The 24,211-nt window shown below is 37.9% G+C and overlaps 1 long non-coding RNA gene across 1 annotated transcript in view; it reads left to right on the top strand.

The window, feature by feature from the left end:
- Positions 1–24,211, top strand: part of LOC138741677 (uncharacterized) — a 222,028-nt gene that overhangs the window by 123,844 nt on the left and 73,973 nt on the right. The window contains exon 5 of the long non-coding RNA XR_011343658.1: positions 613–703. This is a non-coding gene — a long non-coding RNA (uncharacterized lncRNA). The remainder of the gene's footprint in view (positions 1–612; positions 704–24,211) is intronic.

Below are 24,211 nucleotides of genomic sequence, written 5' to 3'. Positions count from 1 at the left end.
TTCTCTATTGTGTTTCATGTATGGCTCCCATATTTGTTCGAATATTGTGATGTTATTTCTTAAATTATATGTTATTTTTTCTAATGGAATACATTTATTTATTTCTATGTACCATTGTTGTATTCTCAAGTTGTCTTCTGATTTCCAGGTTGATATAAAACATTTTTTTGCTACAGCTAGGGCTATCATAATAAATCTTTTTTGTGCTCCATCCAAATCGAGTCCATATTCTTTATTTCTTATATTACTTAGAAGGAAGATCTCTGGTTTTTTTGGTATATTACTTTTTGTGATTTTATTTAATATCTGGTTTAGATCTTCCCAACATTTTTTCACTTTCTCACATGCCCAAATTGCATGTATTGTTGATCCCATTTCCTTTTTACAGTGAAAACATCTGTCTGATACTGTTGGGTCCCATTTATTTAACTTTTGGGGTGTGATGTAAAGCCTGTGTAACCAATTATATTGTATCATGCGTAACCTCGTGTTTATTGTATTTCTCATAGTTCCGGAGCATAGCTTCTGCCATGTTTCATTCTTTATGTTTAGATCTTGTTCCCATTTTTGTTTAGGTTTACAGTTTGTTTCGTCATTCTCCTTTTCTTGCAGCACCTGGACATCATACTACAGCATCAAGTGTAAAACACAAAAGTCTTCAGCCACTATGATTAACGTAAAACCACAATGTTGGAGGAATTCGGTAGGTCAAACAGTGTATTGTCTACAATAAAGATACATAACCAATGTTTTGGGCTTGAGCCCATCATCAAGGCACGAGCAAAATGTAGGCAGAAACCCAAACAAATGATGTAAGTATGGACATGAAAATTAAGTTCAACTACTTGATCTGGTTAATTAATTGACAGTTACATTCTCTTTGCAGACTTGTTTTGTACTGTATATTGAGGTTGTACACTGGATTGATTCTAATGTTTGATTCCCTGAATTACCAAATATACTGTAGACAATCTAGTTATTAATAGGTGTTAACTTATTGTGCGAATTATTTTGCCCTGCAGGAGAAACACAAACTGAACAGTTCTGGAGTGATTCGAAACTTTTAAAATGCAAAACAATTCCAGCTAATTTAATATTTAGTGCTTCTGTTTAGCTGATGACGTATACTTTGGCCTTCTGCTCACACCATCTATGTCTTACTAAGTGCATGCTTGTGGCTAGATAGAGAGCGCTGAAAGGTGCAGGTCTCTTCACTCTCATTGTCTTGGTTCCAATATTAAGAATGGGAACTTGGAAGAGGTGCTGAAAGGCTACAGACATTTGTGGCACCATCTTCCCCAAGGAGCTGCCACGTACAGGCAAAAAGAGAGGAACAGTGTCTGAGGGAAAATAAATGAAGGAAGTGCACAATCTGCATAACTTGCATTGTTCAAAAGAATTCCTGATGATAAAGATTTTTTGTCAGCCTGTCACAGACTGAACACACGGAACATACTTTGTGAATAATACAGTCAATGCCTATGCAATTTGACGTTTTCTTGGCGAACCTGGTGCCTTTGGATAACTGCTACAGGTATTTCAATAAAAGAGTTGGAATAAATACTGTAGTAAAGCTTAATTAATTTGTTAACTAGAGTCTACCACTTGTCTGATTGAAAATGACAATCAGAATCCATTTAAAGCCCAGAAATGTTGTTAGTGTTGCAATGTAATGCTTTAATAACCAGGAGCAGAAAGAGACCTGGGAGAATGAAGCAAACAAATCAAAATAAGATCCTAATGTGTTGCCCATGGAGGCAAGGGAATAGCTTTTTTTTTCATATTCCATGTGATGTACATGAGCAATTGTAATGGTTCATATGCCATATGTTCTATTCTTTTGGGAAATTTGTACTGTCTTCAGAAAAGCAATACTCTTTCTAATAAAAAGAAAATAAATAGATGTAACTCCTTGTTCTGGTAACAGTAATAGAGTCACCGAGTTACAACAGAACACTGATGTTTCTGATTGCCGAGGTAAAAGGTGACATTGAGCTGAGCTTCAATATGTGCTTGCCTTCCAGTTTATTAAACTGCATGTTAGTTTGACTCAGTTGCTAGCTAAGTTGCCTTTAGGTCAGAAACCTGAATGTGACCTTGAGCTAAGACCAATAAGTAACCCAAGATGAAACTCAGCTGTAGTAATGAGAGAATTCAGTGCTGATTGTGTGGCTGCCTTTCAGATAACTGGTTAACTTGAAATTCCATCTATCTATTCACATGGATGTTAAAGATTTATAAAATTAACTGAGGCAGACTTCATCTCTGCTCAAAACGTAACCTTAAGCCAGTAGCATTAAAACAGATTAATTGTTGTTCACTCATTTTTCTTTGTGGGCAGTTAGCCCTGCAGAATAACTTGTTGTGTTCACATTCTATACGTTAACATTTATATTCATTGAAAATAATAAATTGCAAGGGTCTTTTTGAGAATGTCACATTTTGGAAACTACTGAGGTTTTCAGGTGTTCTGCACTTTGCTGATGAAACTAATGAAAGAAATTTAAAATCTTACATGTTCTAAAATACAGTAAAATCCCTGGTATCTGGAATTCAAGCAACTAGAAGCTTTAATAATAATAACAATTGGTAAAAAAAAAATTCGTATGTTTTAAATTGTAGAAGTAAATGTTCTCTGAAGTAACACATAAACCTTTGGTAAAGATGGGAGCAAATATTCAGCCAGCAGTGGACCTTGGTCATGGCTTTGCTCATATAAGTCAATAATGCAGTCATTCTGTCAATGCCTGTGCGACTTGACATTTTCTTGGAGAACCTGATGCCTTTGGATAACTGGTACAGGTATTTCAATAAAGGAGTTGGAATAAATACAGTAGCAAAACTTATGAATTTGTTAACTAAAGTTTAAGTTAAGTTGTGTGAAACAGCAATGGCCTGCCCAGGATGAAGAGCTGGTTGATGCCACTCACCATTGGGGTGACTCTCTTAAAGTGTATCCTTATCCCTACTTGGTAAGAGTCGCCCCAGTCATAGGCTTTATCTGTAAACCTGGAGGAGGGGGTGTTAATTATCTATAATGTTATTCATCTTCTTGGTGTCTCTGTGGTGGAGGAGGAGGAACTGCAGCTGTAGCGATGGTTAAATGTTTCAAAGAATGTGACTGAAAATAAAGTGCTTTAGGTTTATATATTCATGCAAGTGAAGTTTGTTCAGTGTAAGTACAGAATAGTAATTTTATCTTTTAAGCTGTTTATTCTTAATGCAGGTGTATTAGTTAGGCGTCGTAAGAGTAAGTCTCAAGCAACCAGGAAATACACTTAACTGGGATTTACCAATCCCCACAGGTGCTGGATGCTGGGGTTTTACTGTACATTGATCCAGTTTGAAAAGCCAAGGTGGCAAAAGCCAACTTAGTAAAGTGACTAGCAAAGATGAAAGTGAACTGCAATGCACAATGATCCTTTTCTAAAGCAAACAAGATCCTTGGAGCATATGAGCTTGAAGGCTCATGGCTTAATTAGAAAATAATTCCTGAACAAGATGTACTGGTTGCTAAGTTGGGAGGATATTAAGTGAATAAGGTCAAGTTGCAGCCTATTGAAACATTTCTGCTTCACTTGAGCAAACCAAACATAAATGTTGTTGAGCTGAGTTAAGAGCTTGACTAAGGGAATGAATATTCAAAAGTATAACTGGGCTAGTCTGTGACCAAGAGATTGCTACTCCTGGTGAATTTGTTAATGAGAGAAATATAATAACATCAACCGAGGACATACAAAATGTCTCTTTTTTTTATATTGTTGCTGCTTCTCTGAAGTATTTTTGCAAGATCCTCAAGTAGTAAAAAAGCAAATTAATTATCATAAGAGAGAAAATATGGAATTGGTTCGTGTGAAGGTTGAATGTTTGACACATGAGGTTAGAAATGAATGATGAAAGTAATTTGTATTGTTTTGTTATCTTTCTTTTGAATTTGATGGGTTTAAACAATTAATTACGCTATTAAATTTAACAGAAGAAATTTTCTACATTCTGAATAAGTTATTTATGGGTGTAGAGTGAAAGGTTGCAATTGTGGAATATGTTTAGGTAAAATGACTGTAGTTAATAGTTCACTGGTCTTTGTGCCACTATTGGAACAATGAGTATCAAGCATAGAACATTATAGCTCAGAACAGGCCCTTTGGCCCACAAGGTTGTGCTGACTTCCATAAACGTACATTAAAAAAAATCTAAACCTTCCCTACCTCATGACCTTACTTTCCTTTCGTCCAGGTGCCTAAGAGTCTTTGAAATGACCCTATTGAACCAACCTCTAACATGACCTCTGGCAACACATTCCAGGCACATTCTGTTTGGAAAGTTCACCTGATGTCTCCCCTAAACTTTCCTCCCCGCACTTTATACAGATGTACATCTCTCACCTGGAAAAAAGCTCTGGCTGTCCACTTTATCTATGCCTCTTATAATCTTGAAGACCTCTATTAAATCACTTAAGATATTTGAATATTTATTTGTACTCTAGAATATTTGCAAAAATTAATTTTGTTACTTTTGGCTAGAAATCTGACTTTCAAAGATGAATTTAGATGTGCAGATGAACATATGATTTCTTATTTTGGTCAATCATCATATTTTAATGTGGCAGACATTTAAGCACATTGGAATGCTTCTCTGAGCTAAAGTATTAAATGTGCCAGCAGTTGTGGTCAACGGCAAGCCACGTACACTCAGCAGTGATCTCTGAAAACTATCCAAACCTGGCAGCAGTTATTCCTGGAATTTGCGGGAAGAATTTTTGGTGGCAGAACCTTGCATGTCAGAACAAACTTCCAACTTACAGGAACCATGTAAAAAGGATGAAACAAGCCCTGCCAACAACAAAAAGTGAATCTAGTCTTGCTTTTCCATCAAAACCACATTCTTTGCCATGGCTCAAACTTTCAAAGATTGTCAAATACTTAAAATGATCTGAATACTTCAGAAGGCTTCTCAGATGTTGAAAAAAAATATGGAAGATAAAAACTAAAAAAACTTAAACACTTTAAGCTAGTATTCTGTAAACACAATACTTTGAACCCTTTTAAATACTTTTAAACTGTTTGACAATTTTTAATTTGGATTATTTTAAATGATTTTAAAAATATAATTGTAATAACATTTATAAAGAATATTTTAAAATGAAGAACCTTTCTATGCAGTTTTGCATTAATAAGTGCCATATGTTCTTAGTTTAGGTCAGTGGTTCTTGACCTTTATCTTTCCACTCACATACCACTTTAAGTAATCCCTATACCATCACTGCTTTGTGATTGCTTAAGATGGTATGTGAGTGGGAAGGGAAGGTTGAGAATCACTACTCTAGATCCAATTGTTACTGTAATATTTTGCTTGAGAAAAATTGTCATTGACCAATTTCCTTTGGAGTTATGAAACCATGCACATAACGAGTCAATTAAGTACGATTAAAACAGTGGTTTTCAAACTTTCTTTTCACCCACATGCCACCTTAAGCAATCCCTTACTAATCACAGAGCACCTGTGGCATAGGGATTACTTAAAATGGGATGTGATTGGAAAGAAAAAGGTTGAGAACCACTGGGTCAAAACATTCTGAAAAGGACTTGAACAGTTCTCAAAGATTACAATCTGATGAATGATTCTTCACAAGATTGTTTTCTGAGTGGTTCTAGGCAATATCTCTCTGATGAATGGTTCTTGATGAGAACAGTATTGGATGCAGCATCTGACTATTGTTTTTTATTCAGCATGAAATATAAATATAGAAGTCTAGAAGTTGGATTTTAACTTTTTTGATGCTCTAAACGCGCACTTTTACAATGCAAACATTTATTTGCTTTCTCTGAGAAAATTTATAAATGATTTTTTTTATATAGCATAACTGTGTCCAAACCCATCTTGCAACTTTAGATTTACTTAGACCCAAAAATGTAGGCTGAGAAAAGTCTTGCACAATTCCCAATTATACCATGCTCAACTGAATGCACTTTCAGTTAGTCAGTTACCAACCAAAGAAAGATGCCAGGCCTTAAAATCATGGGCTTTCTGGCACTGAACATGAGTAATGCATGGCCTTTGTCATGTAGGGGAGACCCTCTGAGTTCATGAAAGAGATGAGGCTTGTCATCAGTGAATTAAATGCCAGGTGAGAAATCCAGAGGGAAGAGGAGCCAGCATGAAAAGAACCTGGCTCTAGGTAGCACCTGTCTCTGCCAGGAGTGATAATCCATGTTCATTAGAACATAGCAGAAATCAATTTCATGTCTTTGCAAGATGCATCAGGGTGTGCCAGAAACAGATATACAAGTCATTAATTGGATTAGGAATTCATTCATTGACGTATTATCATCAATGCAGGTGGGCCTGTAAAGGACTATATGAAGGATCACTGTGTCATCTGGCCTCTCTCAGCTGGTGAATACCATTGGCACTAAAAGCTGGAGGATGGAAAGGGGTAATGTCTGGACTGCTGACGCCTCGTTTAAAAAAATCTTTACCTCAGAGAGTCTCCCTCCTTGTCTATGTTAGGAAACTAAGCTGATGGCGTTTTGTTGGAGCTTCTCTGTGCAGTCATTCTGCTTCCTAATCTTTAACCTGTTGTGCTTCACATCCTTTAGTCTTTGGGGGCTTCGTCAGGCACTGGAATCTCTTTGGATTGCCAGATTGTGTATCAGTGAAGTACACAGTAATGAAGTCAATTTTCAGCGGATGCAGATACTCCAGGACATTCACACAGGATGTGCAGACATAAGAATCTCATTTTCAGGGGTTAAGTGGAATTTTTCGTAATGATTCTGGTGCAGATATGGCTCTTGTTGCAGCAACACTCAGCAGCTGTAGAATTGGGAGTTGGTGCCAAGATTCAGGGATGTAGGATGCCTCCTATCTCCATGGATTATTCTCTTCAAGCAGTGCTGGCCTGAAGAAAAGTTTGGCAGTTTATTCTCCTTGTAAATAAATGTATTGTGTGCATTATCTAGGGGCAGCGAAGTTAGCACAACACTACTGCAGTATCAGCTGCGGTCTGAATCCCGAGCCGTCTGTAAGGAGCTTGTATGTTCTCCCTGTACCTGCATAGGTTTCCTCTGGTTTTGTCCAACCCTTCAAAAAGGTGTGGTGGGGATAATTGGATGTGTTTAGATGGCATGGGCTCATAGGCCAAAAGGGCCTGTTACTGTGGTGTATGCCTAAATAAAACATGGCATTCACCTTTAGGAAAATCTTTAGCCATCTGTACATTGAAGATCATTTAAATTTATTATAAAACAAGCTCCAAGTTGTCTTTCCACTGTACTGAATCCCGGGATTCCCGGAACTGCATCCTATCTAATTAGAACAGTAATGGACATTTTATGATTGATAAAATCTCTCAATGCCTTAAAAATATCATTCACCTAAATGTGAATAGTTTGTGAAGATTGCTTTCTCCAATTTCAACTGGCCTCTATTTCATTGCCATTAGGGTAACCTTACTCTGGATTAAATAAGTTTATTCTGGATTTAAAAAAAAAACAACAGGTACATAATGTGATGCAATTTCCAGGCACTTGTCCAAATTTCTGCTCTCACAGTGAAATCCATGAGGAAACAACTGAACAAAGGCAGAATGCTGACAGCATCTCTGGGAATGTTGTGTTCACATGGACAGTACTTGAGCAAAATCCCAGAGCAGCTCAAGTTACTTGGGTTAAGTTGGCATTTTATCAAATTTCTTCACAAAATCAAATGATTGCTTTGCTCATTTACATGGGAGAGGCAGGCTACTAGGTTTTTTTCATGCGGTGTAAGAGTAAAGAGGAGAGGATAGCTCCAATTGCAAGAGTCTGAAAGCCTTTAAGCTCTCCAAAGATGATGAGGGCAAATACATTTGATGGTCAAAGCCAGGAACTGACTTGCCAAATTCCTGGCAGCAGTGTTTCAAGAATTTACAGAGATCTCACCAATTTGGTCTAGATCCATAGCGCATTTTCATATGCCGTGCTCTACCAGCCTGAAAATAGCCTCGAGGACTGGTTAATGCATCACACCTGTCTCTTAATACATTGATATCTAATATTCACTGGTTCATGTCACTTTTGCCAGCCTCTCATTGATGCAACATATTGCCAGCTGTTCAACCATGGCAGACATACAAATATCAGGGCAAATGCCAGGGCAGAATGACCACAGATGAATGCTGTCACCATTGGCAGGGTTGGGCTTCCCAAACTGATGACCCAGCAATCTCAATGATCATTTGGAGAATAGATTACTGATTTACTGAAATGCTCTGCAAGCCTCTTTGGGACATTATTACAAGAGCTATGAACTGTTAAAATGAGTGATTGTTCTCCATTTTCTTTTGCGTTCTTCCACCACTGCCTGCTTGGTTGCCACTCTTGCCTCTATTTATGTGCTACATTGTCCTTCATGAGAGAGTGTCTCACTGAATATTGTTTTGGGTTATATATTATAAATATGTCTTTCAAAGAGATTGTGGGGGTTCAGTGTAGGTCACTTCACAAACCAAGTGATAAAACACATCTCATTTAAATGCAAAAGCTTTGGTGAAGCCAGACATTCAGGCACCAGTGATTTTTGCAAAGACAATGGAACTGCTTTGGAAGGAATTTCAAAAGCAAGTACAAATGAAAAGTCTGGGCTCAAGTGCTGATGATGAGATCTTTCAAGGATTGGGTTTAGAGCCTTGGGAGGATGTTTAGTTTTTAGAAGCAGAGAGAGAGAGAGCAGTCAGTTCTGCAGTAACTTTTGAGGCTGCAACATGGCATGCTGGAAGGCTTATTGAAAGACCCCAATTTGAAGTCAGATTGTGAGTTCTGAGTTTAGCCTGTTGAAAAACCCTTATAGTCCTTACAAGAGGAAATGGCTGGCTAGAGTATTTCTCCTGAAATAAGGGAAACTAGAGGAACTCTGTGGTGACCTGGAAGAAGAGGGTATCATTTGGAAAACCCATGATGGGGCAAGTTTCTTTGGCAAGACACTGAAGTAAGTGACTGGAGGAAATCAGTTTGTGTGTATCAAGCGAGAAACAAATAGCTCTCTGAAATCAACAAGAACTTTCCTGAGCAGTAACCATTTACCTTTAAGCACCAGAGCCTGGTGAACATTCATAAATGTTAAATTCTGTGCACAGTATAAGAATTGCCTGATTCCTGTGAACTTGGAGAAGTGAATGACTGGACTATTAAAGCAAAGAACTTTCCTGAACATATACACATTACATAAACGAGCTTAGAATTAGAAGGGTAAGTTAGATTGTTAATAATAATAAGTTAAAGTTTGATCCTGTTTTTATGTTTAAAGAAAATTAAAAGCAACTTTTGTTTAAGTAACCATTTGTCTTGGTGAATTTCTATTGCTGCTGGGTTTTGGGGTCCTCTGAGCTCTTAACAATATTCTCCACTTTATTTGGTTGAACAGTTGGCAGTGTGTCCAGACAATAGCATGTGCACTTGAGATTTGTAGAAGTGACATGATGGTCAAAGCCAGGAGCTGACTTGCCAAGTCTTGAAAATGGCATTTCAAGAACTTCAAGATTCCTTTATTGACATGTAATAAAAACAATGCAATATTACATGGAATTTACTTTAGTTTGTCGTAAGACAGAGAAAGAGAAGCAAAAGAAAGTTTCCTCAGAATCACCGAGTGTCCGTGGATCTGCCTCCAGTGCTCCCACAGCCCCCTCAGCAGCACCGAGTACAGTTGAAACCATCAACAGTCCGAGCTGCAGATCTGATCCTCCGACATGATCAGGAAACCTTCAGAATTTACAGAGAACTTACAAATTTGGTTTTGATGTATAGCACATGTTCTACCTGCCTGAAAATAGCCTGCACCATGTTTTCATAGCTTAACCATAATGCCAATTAGGTCCATATTGAAATGACTTCTACACACTCCACCCAGGCCAGGCATTTGGTTGTGGAAAATACAACAAAGTAGATGGTATCTATGTAACACTACTCCTTGAAGCGTAATTATAGGGTTAGATGTAGAATAATGCAAATAGGAAATGCTGGAAATACTCAATGGATGAGGCAGCATCTATACAAAGAGAAACAGTTATCTCTTATCCTTTATCAAAGCTCCTTCCACAAGAATAGAGAAACCCACTATATTCCTAAATAAGACTGAGTTGCAGTCAAGATGGGTAGCCTGAGGTGCAGACATCTAACCTGCTTCTTTTAATTTTTATTGTACAAGAAAATTTCTAATTCTTCAGAATGAAGTTGTCAGTGTATTGGTGCATGTGTCTGTAACATTCTTTCAGTTACAGTTGCATTGGAGCAAATAGAGAAGATTTTATTTAAGCCTTTGTATCACTTCCATCCATTGTAAGTTGCCCTCATATTTGATACAATTGGATCATTGAATGTGATACAGTATATTTCCTGAAGGTGGCACACCATCGCTGCAGTAGTGAAATTTACTAAGATTTACTAAGGTATTTATTTATTTGAATATTGAAAGATGTTAAACATATTGCACAAGATTCTTCACCTTGATATTTAAGTATTTAGCAGCATCTGATAATTCCCTACAGAACAAGTGAATTTCTTCCACAATTGAGCAGAATGAATGGAAAACCGAGATTGTGAGATGTATGCAGTTTAACAGGAAAGTCTGCAGACGCTGTGACTGTAGTGCAATCGCATGTATAGTGCATGTTGTTGATGTTGTCCTGCCACCCACACCAGGACTAACACCATTCTGCATCAAATGGCTGTAAATATCAGTAACAGCAAGAAAGCAGGACACCTGCCTTATTTTTCTCCTAACTACTCCTTGCTGGGACAACCTGGTGGTTGTCCAGCACTAAACCATGGGGAATTTACAGGAAAATTTATATTGATGGAGAAAGCCAACTATTCTCCCTAACCCTTCATCACTGTGACAAAACCTAACCCGTTAATGCCTTTGCCTGGCATTATGTTGCCTTGATAATCTATTTGACTTTTCTCAGCCAGACTCATTGGGAGTGCAGAAATGGTGCCAGAATGTTGCTTTGCATTTAAATCAGAGAAGTGGCTCAGAGTGGATTTGGAGAAGATGCAGAGACCTTTTTGTTGAATATCCAGTTTAAAGAGGAGAAATCTTGCTTGTATTCTGCCAGTGGCATCATAATATCAATGCTTTAGATTAATTTATTTTCTTTCTTCATCCTCTTTTGCCAATTCTCAACTCTCCTTTCTTTCAATAGGTACTCATTCTGAATAAATATTATTTTCTCTCTTCATTCCCTTTACATTTACTCAGTCATCTGTTCACCCTACCTTTACCCTTACAGAAAACAGGAAGTATTGGAAGAAATTAGGAGATTTGGCAACTTGGATTTTATCAGAACTTACTTTTTAAAACTGCTAAATTCTAAATGAGTATAATGGCATGGTGGGGGTGGGGGGGGGGGGGGAGGGGAAAGAAGAAATAAGGACAAAGCTATATGTTCTAGAGGAAAGCAAGGGGGCTTAAATGACAAAAGGAGTGAGGGTGAAAGACTAGTAGAGGAAATCTGATAGAACAAATGGAGGTGTAAATGGGTGTAATAGAATAATTGCCTGCATCTGAACAAATGGTAGGACTGATAAAATAAAAGCAATAGCTACGTTCTGGAATCACTCAGTTGAATCTGGAATGCTGTATCAGAAGAACTCAAACATTTAAGGTTCATTTGTCCAGCATGGTGCTCAGAAATTCTCTCTCTCTCTTTCTTTCTTCCTGGTGCTGTCATAACCTAGGATGCTTGTGAGGGGATGATAAATTACTTTGAAAGAAAGAAAGCAAAAAAAATTGGTGAATATTTTAAAACTTCAAAAATAGATGTGAATTAGTTCCAAAATACACAAGGTTCAGAAGAATGAGAGGAGATCTTATAGAAACATATAGGATTATGAAGGGTATGGATAGGATAGATGTAGGAAGGTTTTTTGAGCTGGCCGGGCAAACTAAAACGAGAGGACACAGTCTCAAGATTCGGGGGAGTAGATTTAGGACAGAGATTAGGAAAAATAGATTTTCCCAGAGAGTAGTGAATGATTGGAATTCTCTAACCAGGGAAGTGGTTGAGGCTGCCTCATTAAACATATTTAAAATTCGGTTAGATAAATTTTTACATGATAGAGGAATTAGGGGATATGGGGAGAAGGCAGGTAGGTGGAGTTAGGTTATAAATTAGATCAGTCATGATCGTATTGAATGGCGGAGCAGGCTCGATGGGCCATTTTTGGCCTACTCCTGTTCCTACTTCCTATGTTCCTATATTTAATATAAAAGTTATATTTACCCAAAAGTAAAAGTGCATATGGAGAATAAACACTGACGGGAGATGAGTGATTCAGAATAAATTAACAAATGATGTTGACGTTTGTCCAGATAATCCTCTTACACAGTAAGTGCTGTTAGTGCAATAGCAATCTCAATGATCAGTGTTCGAATCTGGCATTGTCTGCAAGGAGTTTGAATGCTTTTGTCGAGTGTAATGGTATGGATTGTATATGCTAATTGGCTCGGGCTGGCCCACGCCCTGATGACATTCTTACCTGGACTCCTCCCCTGGGACCCAGGCCATAAAGGTCGGGCCAGCTTTCCCTTCCCTGCACTTCCCTACTTTGGATCTGGGCTAGCTCAAGTCTTTTGTGCAATAAAGCCTATCATTCCCCTCAAGTCTTTGTCTTTGTAATTATTGATTGGGGCAACTGATAGTGCCCAACATCGAGTCTGCATGGATTTCTTCCGAGTGCTCCGGTTTCCTCCCACCATTCAAAAGCTTTTAGGGTTTGTAGGTTCATTGGTATATTTGGGTGGCGCCTGCTTATGGGCTGGAAAGGCTTGTTGCAATGCTGTGTATCTTTAAAAATTTATCTTGGGATTAAAGGATCATATTTGTTACAGAATATAATATTCAATATGAGGAATAAACTTCAAATTTTATCTCTTGATATGTGGTAATGCATTTGTCATGTTTAAAAGTGTACCTCTGGTTTGCTTCTCTCAAGGTATCTACACCCCACACCAGAATTAAGTTGCATCTATAAAGCAATAGTAGATTTTGCATTAAAAATTCTCAGCTAAAAAATGACATAATTTGTTTTTGTCTTGGAGGTGCTTCATCTGGCTTTAGACTGACAGCCTACTTCCAGGTATTACATGCTCTAAGTTCATTTTCATTTGAGTGGGACTGTCACTTGAAAACCCCTTTCACACTTGCCAGTGATCCCAGGAATCGAACGCCAATCTGCCTTTAAAGTGGCAAGTATGAAAGTGAAATCTGCTCAACGCCAGCGTCAGATGACGTCGTCTCACTCTGAGAATTGCTGGCCTTGACCCCTAGTACAATCCCCGGCATCTGCGGTCGCCAGCGTGGAGATCTGGCCAATGTGAAACGAGCAATTGCATTGCAGGCACTTCCTATTAAAGGTAGAACAAACCAAAGGCCGGGGTTCAACCCTTGCAAATGTAAAAGTTTTCAGAGTCCCAGTTAGGAGTGGTCTTGTGTGAAAAGCCAAACCCCCATTCCTATTCCGGGGCACTGAACAACCAAGTTACTGGGATGCAAGTGTGAGGGAGCTTAAGAAAACAATTCAAGCTGCAAACCCTGCAAGCTTTGGAAACTGACTATGGGCTTACAAGCTAGGGACAGTGTGCATTCCATTCACCAGGTCTGAAGATTCTGGAAGACAGGTACAGAGACCATGTGACCAACAGATTAAAGAAACAATACACTGTGTGATCAGGGACCATTTTAAGGATGTAGCACAGGAGCAACAGCTCTTTCTGATGTAATCTGCTGAAATGGTATCGTACGGCCAGAGGAAAGAGACTTGTTAAATCCCATTGTGGCCTAGTCTTCTGAAAGGAATAGGCTGTGGCTGAAAGAATAGGTCACTTGAACTGACCTGTACTTGGGTTCTTGAAACAGAAGAAATACTGCGTTTAGATCGTGACCATTGTGAAGGTCACTAAAGGGTTCTAGAAGTTTTGTGAAAGTCACTCACTTTGTTTCCCCTATGCCATGAAAAGAGGAATTTTGACTACCATTCGTCTGAAAGGTCATTTTGCTGGAAGCATCCCAACGAGGATTTTGTGACTTTACAGCCATCTTTTCACCCAGTCTCTCCCAACTACTTCATAACTACTTCTTTGCATCAATTTAAAGCCTACATGTCAACACTGAATTTCTGAGACTGAACTTTGAAGTGATGTTCCAGAATTGTGCCCGAGCTGTAATGGTTTGGGATATGCCACACACACACATAATCACATTTACATGAGTATATTTATGCATAGTTGGGGGTTACGTTTAGATAAGTTTAAACAAGTTAGAAAAGGTGTTATTATTGGTAATTAAAATTTTAAATTATTTTAAATATAGTTTTGTCTTGAGTAATTTCTATTGCTGCTGTCTGAGTAAGTAACACAGGACATTGTTCAGCTTGCTATTCCTCAGTTATGAGCCACTGTAAAGACTGTATCTCCAACCTGCAAGGCATGAACACTGAATAAATTGTAGCACCTAGATTCTGCAGAGGTTGGCTAATTTAGCACTGATGGTGCCAGAAAATGGAGATCTCTGAAATTCATTATCATCCTCAAAATATGGTTCAACAACACCGTTAACTTTGGTGATGCAGCTGGCCCAATTTTAGAATGGGCCCACTGACGGGGATTTGAAATGCATGCCTGTGTCAGGCAATAAGATAATTTATGATGAAAAAAATTTATTGTAACATGGTCCTCTGGAGAAAAAAGTTCTACAGCAAGAATTATTCTCGAAAAATTTTAACTAAAAATGCTTTCTTATCTTGCATCTTATGAGGTTCCAACTATTTAGCATGAACTCTTTAAAGCCACTTAAAATCACTCAAGTAAAACAATGGGATACCAGTATCAGAATTATTATTGTACTTCCTAGATATTCTTCACTTTTACAGGTTATTCAATTTTAAGGTAGGTAGGTTTATATTGGAAACTGTTTGTGAGGAATGAATACATACAGATGTAAATAATGGTCTAGGGCAGGGGTGTCAAACTCAAATTCATGGAGGGCCAAAATTAAAAACTTGGACTAAGTCGAGGGCCGAACTAAATATTTATTGAAAATTTTCAACAACATCTGCATGTTTTCTCTTCTTTCAACATATGTAATGTTAAACTTTTTCTTATTAAAATAATTGTTTAATAATAGTTTTGGATAAACTCTTTCCAGAAGCATTAACAAATGAGAAATAAAATATTCAATAAATAATATTTCTCTATAGAGGATTTGTCAAATGTTGCTAGTGTGCTGTCGAATAGTAAAATCTGAGGGCTATTGAGAATGTGGGAGAATAACATGATTCCTGAAACAATCAAATGGGTGACTGATTGTGGGCATGAACTCTAGCAGGGTTATTTGCCGTGCCCTTTTTCCATTGGTACAGATATCCTTTGATTTACACACTTTTCAAGTTTTATGCCTAATGAGCTTGTATCCAGGTGCAGGACCATTTTTAACCAAGAATATATTTATCACTGTGACATGAAACTATTGGAAGATCGTTTTATCCTGAAGTTCATAATCCTTACTCAGGCCTGTGTGCGGGAGGGCGGGGTTTGCGGGCGATCGGGTTGGACAACGACAATGCAGGGGCATCAGCTCTTGCTGCAGGGCGGCATCTCGGGGGATCAGCGGCCCCATCACCGTGAGTCGCGGGTCGGCCTGTGGCAGGGAGGGGGAGTGGGCAACGGTCCTGGCGAGGTCAGGCCCGAGGCCTCCGGTTCCGGGCGCTGGGAAGCAGCTTTGGCTTCCCCTGACACCGGCCAGGCCCCAAAACCAGAGTCCACAGTGAGACCCTGCAACGTAAACAGAGGAGGTGGGGGCGATTAGCGGGCTGACGCCAATGCATTCTGGGATTTGTTGTATTACTGTGCATGCGCTATACTGGCGCGGCGGCCAGCGGGCCACCTCTAATACATTTTTGAAATGATCTTGCGGGCCAAACATAATTATATCACGGGGAAAATTTGGCCCGCAGGCCAGAGTTTGACATGTGTGGTCTAGGGTATAATATTTTACCTTCATTGCTAGTTCTTGAATTGAGATGAGATGTGTTTCTTGTCATACATGTAAGTACAATGTACAGATGTATTGAAATTCATTCCTGCTGCAGCCAAACAGGTATGGAAGATAAATGAGTTATAATAGAATGAATTTAATTACCACAACATGTTAAGCTGGAGAAAAAATATAATTAATAAAAAAGGATAGGTAAATAAATATTCATGTTTGTAGTTAATGCAAGAAGAAAAAGTGACATTTCAGTCATGCTGCTGGATCTTTTGGTGGTCCAGGGTAGTTTATGGTTACAGTTAAGGCAGTACAGCAAAGTTCAAGAGCTTGATAGATATTTGGGGGAAGGAAAAAATGTTCTTGAAGCTGGACGTAAAAAAAAATGGTGGTGCTGCCAGTGGGAGAGCAAGGAGCGTTGAAAGCATACTTGGGAGGGTAAATTATGTTTTACTTCTCAAAGAAAGGAGAGAGATCAATTAGAAATATAAATAATGGCTTTGGAAAAAGATCTTCAAAGGAGAAGTCCCAAAGATAAATATAGGCAACTAATTAATAAAAATCTTCAATATAATACATTACAGAACAGAAAAAAGCAGAAGATTGTAGTCATTGACAAAGAAATACTTAATTTAAATGGCCATAAGATGGGATTAAATATTTAGGGATTTATGTATATAATAATTTTTTAAAATTATATAAATTGAATTATTTGTCATCACTCAAAAAGTTCAAAGATTTGAATAAAATGGATGATTTTACCTATAATGTTAATAGGAAGAGTTAACTATGTTAAAATAAATATAGTCCCAAGAATACAATATCTTTTTTAAACTTTACCTATATTGTTAGCTCATTTTTAAAAAAATCAAGAATTAATTAAATATGTAAGGACATTTATTTGGAAAGGTAGAATGTCAAGAGTTTTCTATGGAAGATTAAAGTGGAAATATGAATTTGGAGGCTTACGATATCCAAACTAAGAATTATTATCAAGCAGCTCAAATGAGATTTCTCACTTTTTTGAAGGAGTAGAAAAATTGGCATGGATTAAATAGAATTAGGTAAAATAGGAGAGAGGTTAGCAGAGGAATTTATATACAAATAGGATTCAAAATTAATGATTGGTGTGAAAGAAACACAATTCTTGAAAGACTTGATTACTGTTTAGAATAAGATAAATGATGAAATTGGAATAAAAGGAAGTACATTGCCCAAGATACCTCTGATTCAAAATGATTTTGACTTTTTTCAAAGCATAATCAATTTTTAAATACTTGATTTCATAAAGACATTAAAAATATTGAAGATTGTTATGAACAATGCCAATTGATGTCATTTGAACAACTAAGGAATACATATGGAAGAACTAATATTACTCTTTTTTGTTATTTTCACTTGAGAGGATATTTGAGGGAAAAGTTAGGCATTGTCACTTGTAGTAAGGTGAAGACATATTAGGAGGGGAAATACGAAGAAATTTACTTCTTCAATGTATCTTTTCCTATTACAAACTGGAATTCCTAAACATGGAGTCCATAAATCTAGGCAGAGGTGGGAGCTGGATTTTAATATTACAATTGATGAGCAAAGATGTGATGAATGTAAGGTATAGATTAGTTCAATATAATCTTTTATATCAGCTATATTTGACACCACAAAGCTGGAATAGAATGAAATCAGATTTATCAGATCAATGTTTTAGATATGGTGAGGAGACAGGAACTTTCTTGCATTCAACTTGGTCATGTTCCAAGATAAAGATCTTTTGGGTGGACTTAGGGAATTTTTTTAGATCAAGTTACAGGTATTTATACAAAACCCAGATTTATTTCTATTGGAAAATCTGGAATGAACAAGACTCAAGTTGAAACTATCAATATACCAAATGAAATTTGTTAAAATAGCATTAGCAGTGGCAAGGAAGTTTATTGCAGTGAGCTGGAAACAGATTCACACTTGGGTATGGGAAGATGGAATGCAGAAATTTAAAGATGTATTCCCTTGGAGAGAATCACATACAATTTAAGAAATAAATATGGTCTATTTTTGCAAATTTAGAGCCCGTATGTGCAAATTTTAGGCATAAATATGTAGTGGTGTTCTTCCAGTCTCTTGAGACCTATGTCAATCTTCTTCCCAAAATTGATCATATAAACCTTGCTGGAGTCCTGTGTGTTGGGAAGCGATCCTCCGAGCAAACCATGGAGCTATTTTTCTTTTTCCTTTTTTTACTCTATATTTCTATATCCTTTTGGGATGGGGAGGGTATGGGAGAGAATGGGAGGGGTTATAACCATCATGTAATGATTAAAACTCTTAAATTTAAATTCTTATTGTTTTATATTAATTGTTTATTAATTACATGTATGGAAAAAATTAAATGAAATATTTAAAAAAAAATCTCTCTGGATTTGGATGTAGAGAAATTGTCATTCATAAGATTGTAAACTACTGTTGAAATTGAACAGTAAGAGCTGCTACTCTTAATAAATCTTCTGGCATCTCTAAATCTCCAATTACATAAAGAAGGAAGCTATTTGGCCCATCGTTCTGTGCTCTAAGGGAAAATGAGAAATCATGGGATGAGAAAAGAATCTCTAAGCCGCAGTGGAAAGTTGGTCAGTAAATGAGAAGATGGGATTATATACACAAATGTACGGATGAACAGGCAAAACAGAAAAAAAGAGAAGGACCTGAAGCAAACTGAAAAGTTTTAAAATTCTGGATGTGGGAGAGTAGCTGTGAAATCAAAGGTACTTTTGCCTAGTATTTATCTCATCCACTGTTCCAAATGATCACCCCACCACCACTCCCACCACCACCACCCCAGCATTTATGGGACACATAAAACTGAAAACTCTGGGTAACTGCCTAGAAGTCATGGTCTGGATTTTGACCACCTGCATTTCTAGCTGCCCTTGTGTATGTGCTTGCCATGGGCTTTTTCTCAGCAAGCAGCTGTCAACGGATTGCTGAAACAATGCTTGGACATTCATCTGCCCACCGTTTTTAGATTTACAACCATAAATTCCAATTTGTAGAATTTGCTTGTTTAAAAATAATTTGTCTGATTGGGAGGCTAAACAGGTATTACACCTTGTCCAAGGGTGACCTGTAGACCATCGGACAGAAGTTGAACCTTACACCTTCTTTTGCGCAGCACCAACATTTAATAATATTTAATACATTTAAATAGGTTAAAAAAAGTACCCTGTACAGCAACTTTCGGATTTTCATGCTTAACTGTGTGGATTGGCCTGCTCAAGGTAACTGTTCAATTTGTGCTTAATTAGGGTCTATTAGCCACTTGTTATTTTAACAGTCAAATCTGTCCCAAAGCCTGTGCTCCAACAATCTATCAAAAAAGTATTTATTTAGACTATTGTATTTAAAATATTTTTAAAATTCTTGCATTTTAGAAATGCTTGAGAAGAGCTATTGTTACTTTTCTAACAAATTGTATTCAGTTACCAAGGTCAAACAGATTTTTCCTCTCCACTAGGGCCATAAACTATTAAGAATGAATAGCTTGGAGTGAGAGCTATATGTAGTATCAGAAGGTGAAAAGTAAATCCACTAATTAAAGGAACGCCACTTTGGAACCCGACAAAATAGAGATCAGTTTCAAGTGAGCACAGGGCTTTGTTTAACTTGGGCTTTACTCCTGGTGCCATGAGCTAGGGAAGGTCAGAACAGAAAGATAACGCAGACAAATAAGTGGCTGAAGAGATGGTGCAGGGGCATGAGATCATTGAACCTTTATTGAGGAAGGGGTGACCTGCACAAGTGGCGCCTGAACTCGAGGGGAGATTTGCTAATGCTGTTGTTGGGAGGTGTAATAAACTAGATTTGCAGCAGGGTGCGATCCAAAGTGAAGAGGAAGAGTCAGTGGCACACAAGTAAGGACAGCAGCTAGGGAATTTGTGTGGAAGGACAGGCAAATAAGGCAAAATTGCAGCCATTGGGTTGAATTGCAATGCAGCAGCCCAAATAAGTAACAAATACAGGGCTAAAGGTTTTGTATTTAAATGCATACAGCAGAAGAACTAGAGTGGATGACCATGTCATACAGCTAGAAATCGGCAGGTTGGATGTTGTGGCTTTCATGGAGTCATGGCTAAAGGATGGATGTGATTGGGGCAGGAGCTGAATGTCCACAGTATCTCGAAAGGTTAGGCAGAAAATTGGGGGGTTGCATGGTTGGTAAGGAATAAAAAGGTGACAGGATCAGAAATTATAGAATTATTGTGGGTTGAGTTAAGAAATGGCAAGAGTAAAAAGACACTGTTGGCAACTATATACAGACCTCCATACAGTAAGTGAGATGTGGACAACAAATCACAAAAGCAAACAGAAAAGGCATTATTATGGTAATCGTGGAGGATTTTAACATTTAAGTACTGTAGATTTGAAAAGCCAGATTGGGACTGGATTGTAAGAGAATTTGTAGAATCCCTATGATATGGCCTTTTAGAGCAGCTTGTTGATGAGCCCACTAGGGGATTGGCTGTACTGGATTGAGTGTTGTGTTATACATCAGAGGTGGTTAGAGAGCATAGAACCATTAGGGGGCAGGGGTCACAATATGATTGCATTAAAACAAGGATAAGATAAAGTCAGATGTGCCAATGTTTCAGTGGAATAAAGGGAATTATAGCAGCATGAAAGAGGAACTGGCTAAAGTAGAATGGAAGGCCAGCACTAGTAAGGAAGATGGCAGAAAAAACAATTTTGCTGGAGTTTCAGTGAGAAATGAGGAGGGTGCAGGACAAATACATACCAAAATAAGGAAATATTCAAATGGACAAATGTAAAAGCAAAAGAGAGGGCAAGAAAGCAAATTTAGTGGCAAGATAGAGGATCGGGAAGTTTTAAAAAACTTGTAGGAAGTAAATTAAAATTTATAAAGAGAGGAAAGGTTAAAGGATGGATGTGATTGGGGCAGGAGCTGAGATAGGCCAAACTCAGTATTAAACCAGGCAAGCCAATAATATCAAAGAAGATATAAAAAGCTTCTTCAATATGTAAAGAGTAAAAGAAAGGTGAGAGTAGATATAGAACCACTAGAAAATGACACTGGAGAAATAATAATGCAAGACAAGGATATGACAAAGAAACTAAATCAGTGTGTCAGATGACGAAGGGTATCAGGGAAGGGAAGTGGGTGCAGTTACTATTTCAAGGGAGAAGGTGTTCAGAAAGCTGAATAGACAAGTCTCCTGTACCAGATGGATTGCATCCAAGTGTTCTGAAAGAAGTAGCAGTAGAGATTGTGGAGGCATTGATAATAATCTTTCAGGAATCATTAGATTCTGGCAGGGTCCCAGAGGACTGGAAAATTGCAACTATCACCCACTATTCAAGAAGGGAGGGAGACAGCAGAAAGGAAATTATGGACCAATTAGCCTGATAACCGAGAATGGGAAATTGTTGGAGTCGGTTGTCAAGGATGAAGGTATGGAGTAGTTGGAGGCACATGACAAGATAGGCCAAAGCTAGTATGGTTTCCTTAAAATAAAATCTTGCTTGAAAAATCTATTTGAATTCTTTGAAGATGTGACAAGCCAGCTAGATAAAGGAGATGCAGTGGATGTTATGTATTTGGATTTTCACCAGGCCTTTGACAAGGTGCTGCTTAACAAGATAAAAGCCCATGGTGTAACAGGAAACATACTTGTGTGAGAAGAGCATTGGTTGATTGGCAGGAAGCAGAGAGTCAGAATACAAGGATCATATTTTGGTTGGCTGCCATTTGCTAGTTTGTTCCACAGGGGTTGGTGTTGGGGCTGCTACATTTTATCTTGTATATTAATGATTTACATTATGGAATTAATGGTTTTGTGGCCATGTTTCCAAATGCTATGAAGGTAGGTTTTAGGAGCTGTTAGTTTTGAGGAAACAGAGAGACTACAAAAGGACTTGGACAGATTAGTGGAATGGGCAGAGAAGTGGCAAATTAAATACAATGTCAGAAAGTGTACGATCATGTACTATGATGGAAGAAATAAATGGGAAGAATATTTTCTAAATACCGAGAAAATTGAAAATTGAACCTGGGGGTTCTCCTGCAGCATAGCCTGAAGGTAAGCTTGCATGTGGCGTTGGTGGAGAAGTAGACAAAGGTATTGCTGGCATTCATTTCAAGAGGAATAGAATACAAGGGCAGGGATGTTATGGCTTTATAAGATACTGGTGAGATCTCGCTTGGAGTTTGTGAACAGTTTTAGGCTCTTCATTTAGGAAAGGATGAGCTGATGTTGGAGAAGGCTCAGAGGAGGTTCACAAGGATAATATGAGGAGCGTTTGACAGCTCTTGGCCTGTACTCTTTGGAATTTAGGAGAATGAGAGGAATCTTATTGAAATATTTCAAATATTGAAAGGCATGGACAGAGTAGATGTAGAAAGGTTGTTTCCCATGGTGAGACAGTCTAGGGCAAGAGGATACAACTTTATGATTGAAGGGCATCTGCTTAGAACAGAGATACAAAAGAATTTCTTTAGCCAGAGGATGGTAAACTGTGGAATTTGCTGCCACATGCGATTGTGGAGGCTGGCACATTGGATGTATTTAAGGCAGCAATTGATAGGTTCCTGATAGGCCAGTGAATCAAAGGTTAAGGGGAGAAAGCTGGGTAGTGGGGCTGTGTGGATCAGCTCATGGGGTGGACTTGATGGAATGAATAGCCTTTTTTGCTTCTATGCCTTATGATCTTATGGTCTATAGTCTAAATGAAGCGGGTGTGTATTGAAGACTGAGGGTTAATTTAATAAACATGTTTAAAATGGTGATTGAAGCAATACACAATGAGTGGACTTGCATGTGTGTGATGGGAGAACCCCTTAAAATTTGCATAAAAGGGAGTGGAACTCTTTCTAAATGCCATTGGATATTCTGACATTTGTAGCTTTGAGACTTAAGTTAATAGATTTATGTTAGTTATATAGGGAACAATATATTAGACAACAATTTTGTTCAAAAGGTTTGCTTCCTAAAAAAATAGGGGAATATGATAGACAGCTTCAGATAATTTCAGATATTATGTATCATGTAGGAAATTGGAGAACATTAAATGAAGTTATTGAAGTTAGCATGTTTAATCACATTATGATAGTGAAACATTGCATTAGTTTAAATGACCTAAAAAATGTTTTGCCACTAATTTTCATTTGTACTCAGCATCTGATTCCTCTTATGTCAGTGTCCAACAATAGACAGGCATGCTTAGATGGATTCCAGTTGTCCTGATACCTCATTACCATGGTCACAATGTCCTGGTGAAACCTTTCACTATGTTTGTCATTGATTGCACCAGGATCAGCAGGGAAGACGTCCAATTGCGAATGAAGAAGATGAATTTTCAATTTCATGTTGCCCTTCATGGTTTTGGATGCTTGAAGCACATTGTCAATCAGCTGGATGTAGTTTGGTGCTCTGTAGTTGCCAATAAAATTCTCACAACAACTTTAAATGCCTTCCAAGCATGCCCAGGCCTAAGATAACATTTGCATAGGACCTGGACTGAGTGCATGCCCAGGCATCCTTGGACTGACCAAAACAGCTTGCTTTGTGGACTTAAAATATAACAGGAAATCACAAAAAAATATGTTAGATCTAAAAACAACAGTATGTGATAGGAAAACATTAAGGTGACTTTCGTGATCAGCAGTCCAAAGTCCATAAAATACATCTAAAAGTGTTCAGTAAGCAAAATCCTTGTTGTCCAGTGAAATGGGTAAATAGAGTTGAGTTTGAAATTGGCTGAGATCCAGCTGTATGTTGGACCAGATGTGAAAGGCTAAATGGCCTGCTCCCATTCCTGTGTGCTTAAAAGTCGAAGAGAAAGAAACTCCAGCGGCTCTGAGCCAGTCAGGCAAAGAAAGAAGATTTTCTGAAAGGGAGGACAACTTTGGATTGTGAAGTAGACTTTATTTTTACAAGTGCGGGTCTTGGAAGAAGCTGAGGAAAAGAAGCAGAGGATTGGGTAGACAGAGGAAAATAGAGCAGGTTGGGTTCTCAATGTATTCCTGCATTTTGAAATGAAGAAAATGAAAGAATATTAAAATATAACTTCAAAATATAAGGTTAAAAGTAAAAATAAAGAAAATAATTTAAATGCAGTTAAGTGTGAAATTGACAATTTCTGCGTGGTGAGTTATCTTAAATTGACTATTGGCATGTTATG

Source organism: Narcine bancroftii, chromosome 8 (assembly GCF_036971445.1).
Source record: "Narcine bancroftii isolate sNarBan1 chromosome 8, sNarBan1.hap1, whole genome shotgun sequence".
Taxonomy (NCBI): Eukaryota; Metazoa; Chordata; class Chondrichthyes; order Torpediniformes; family Narcinidae; genus Narcine; species Narcine bancroftii.
The sequence above is the reverse complement of the archived record's forward strand: the minus strand, read 5'-3'. Positions and strand labels throughout refer to the sequence as shown.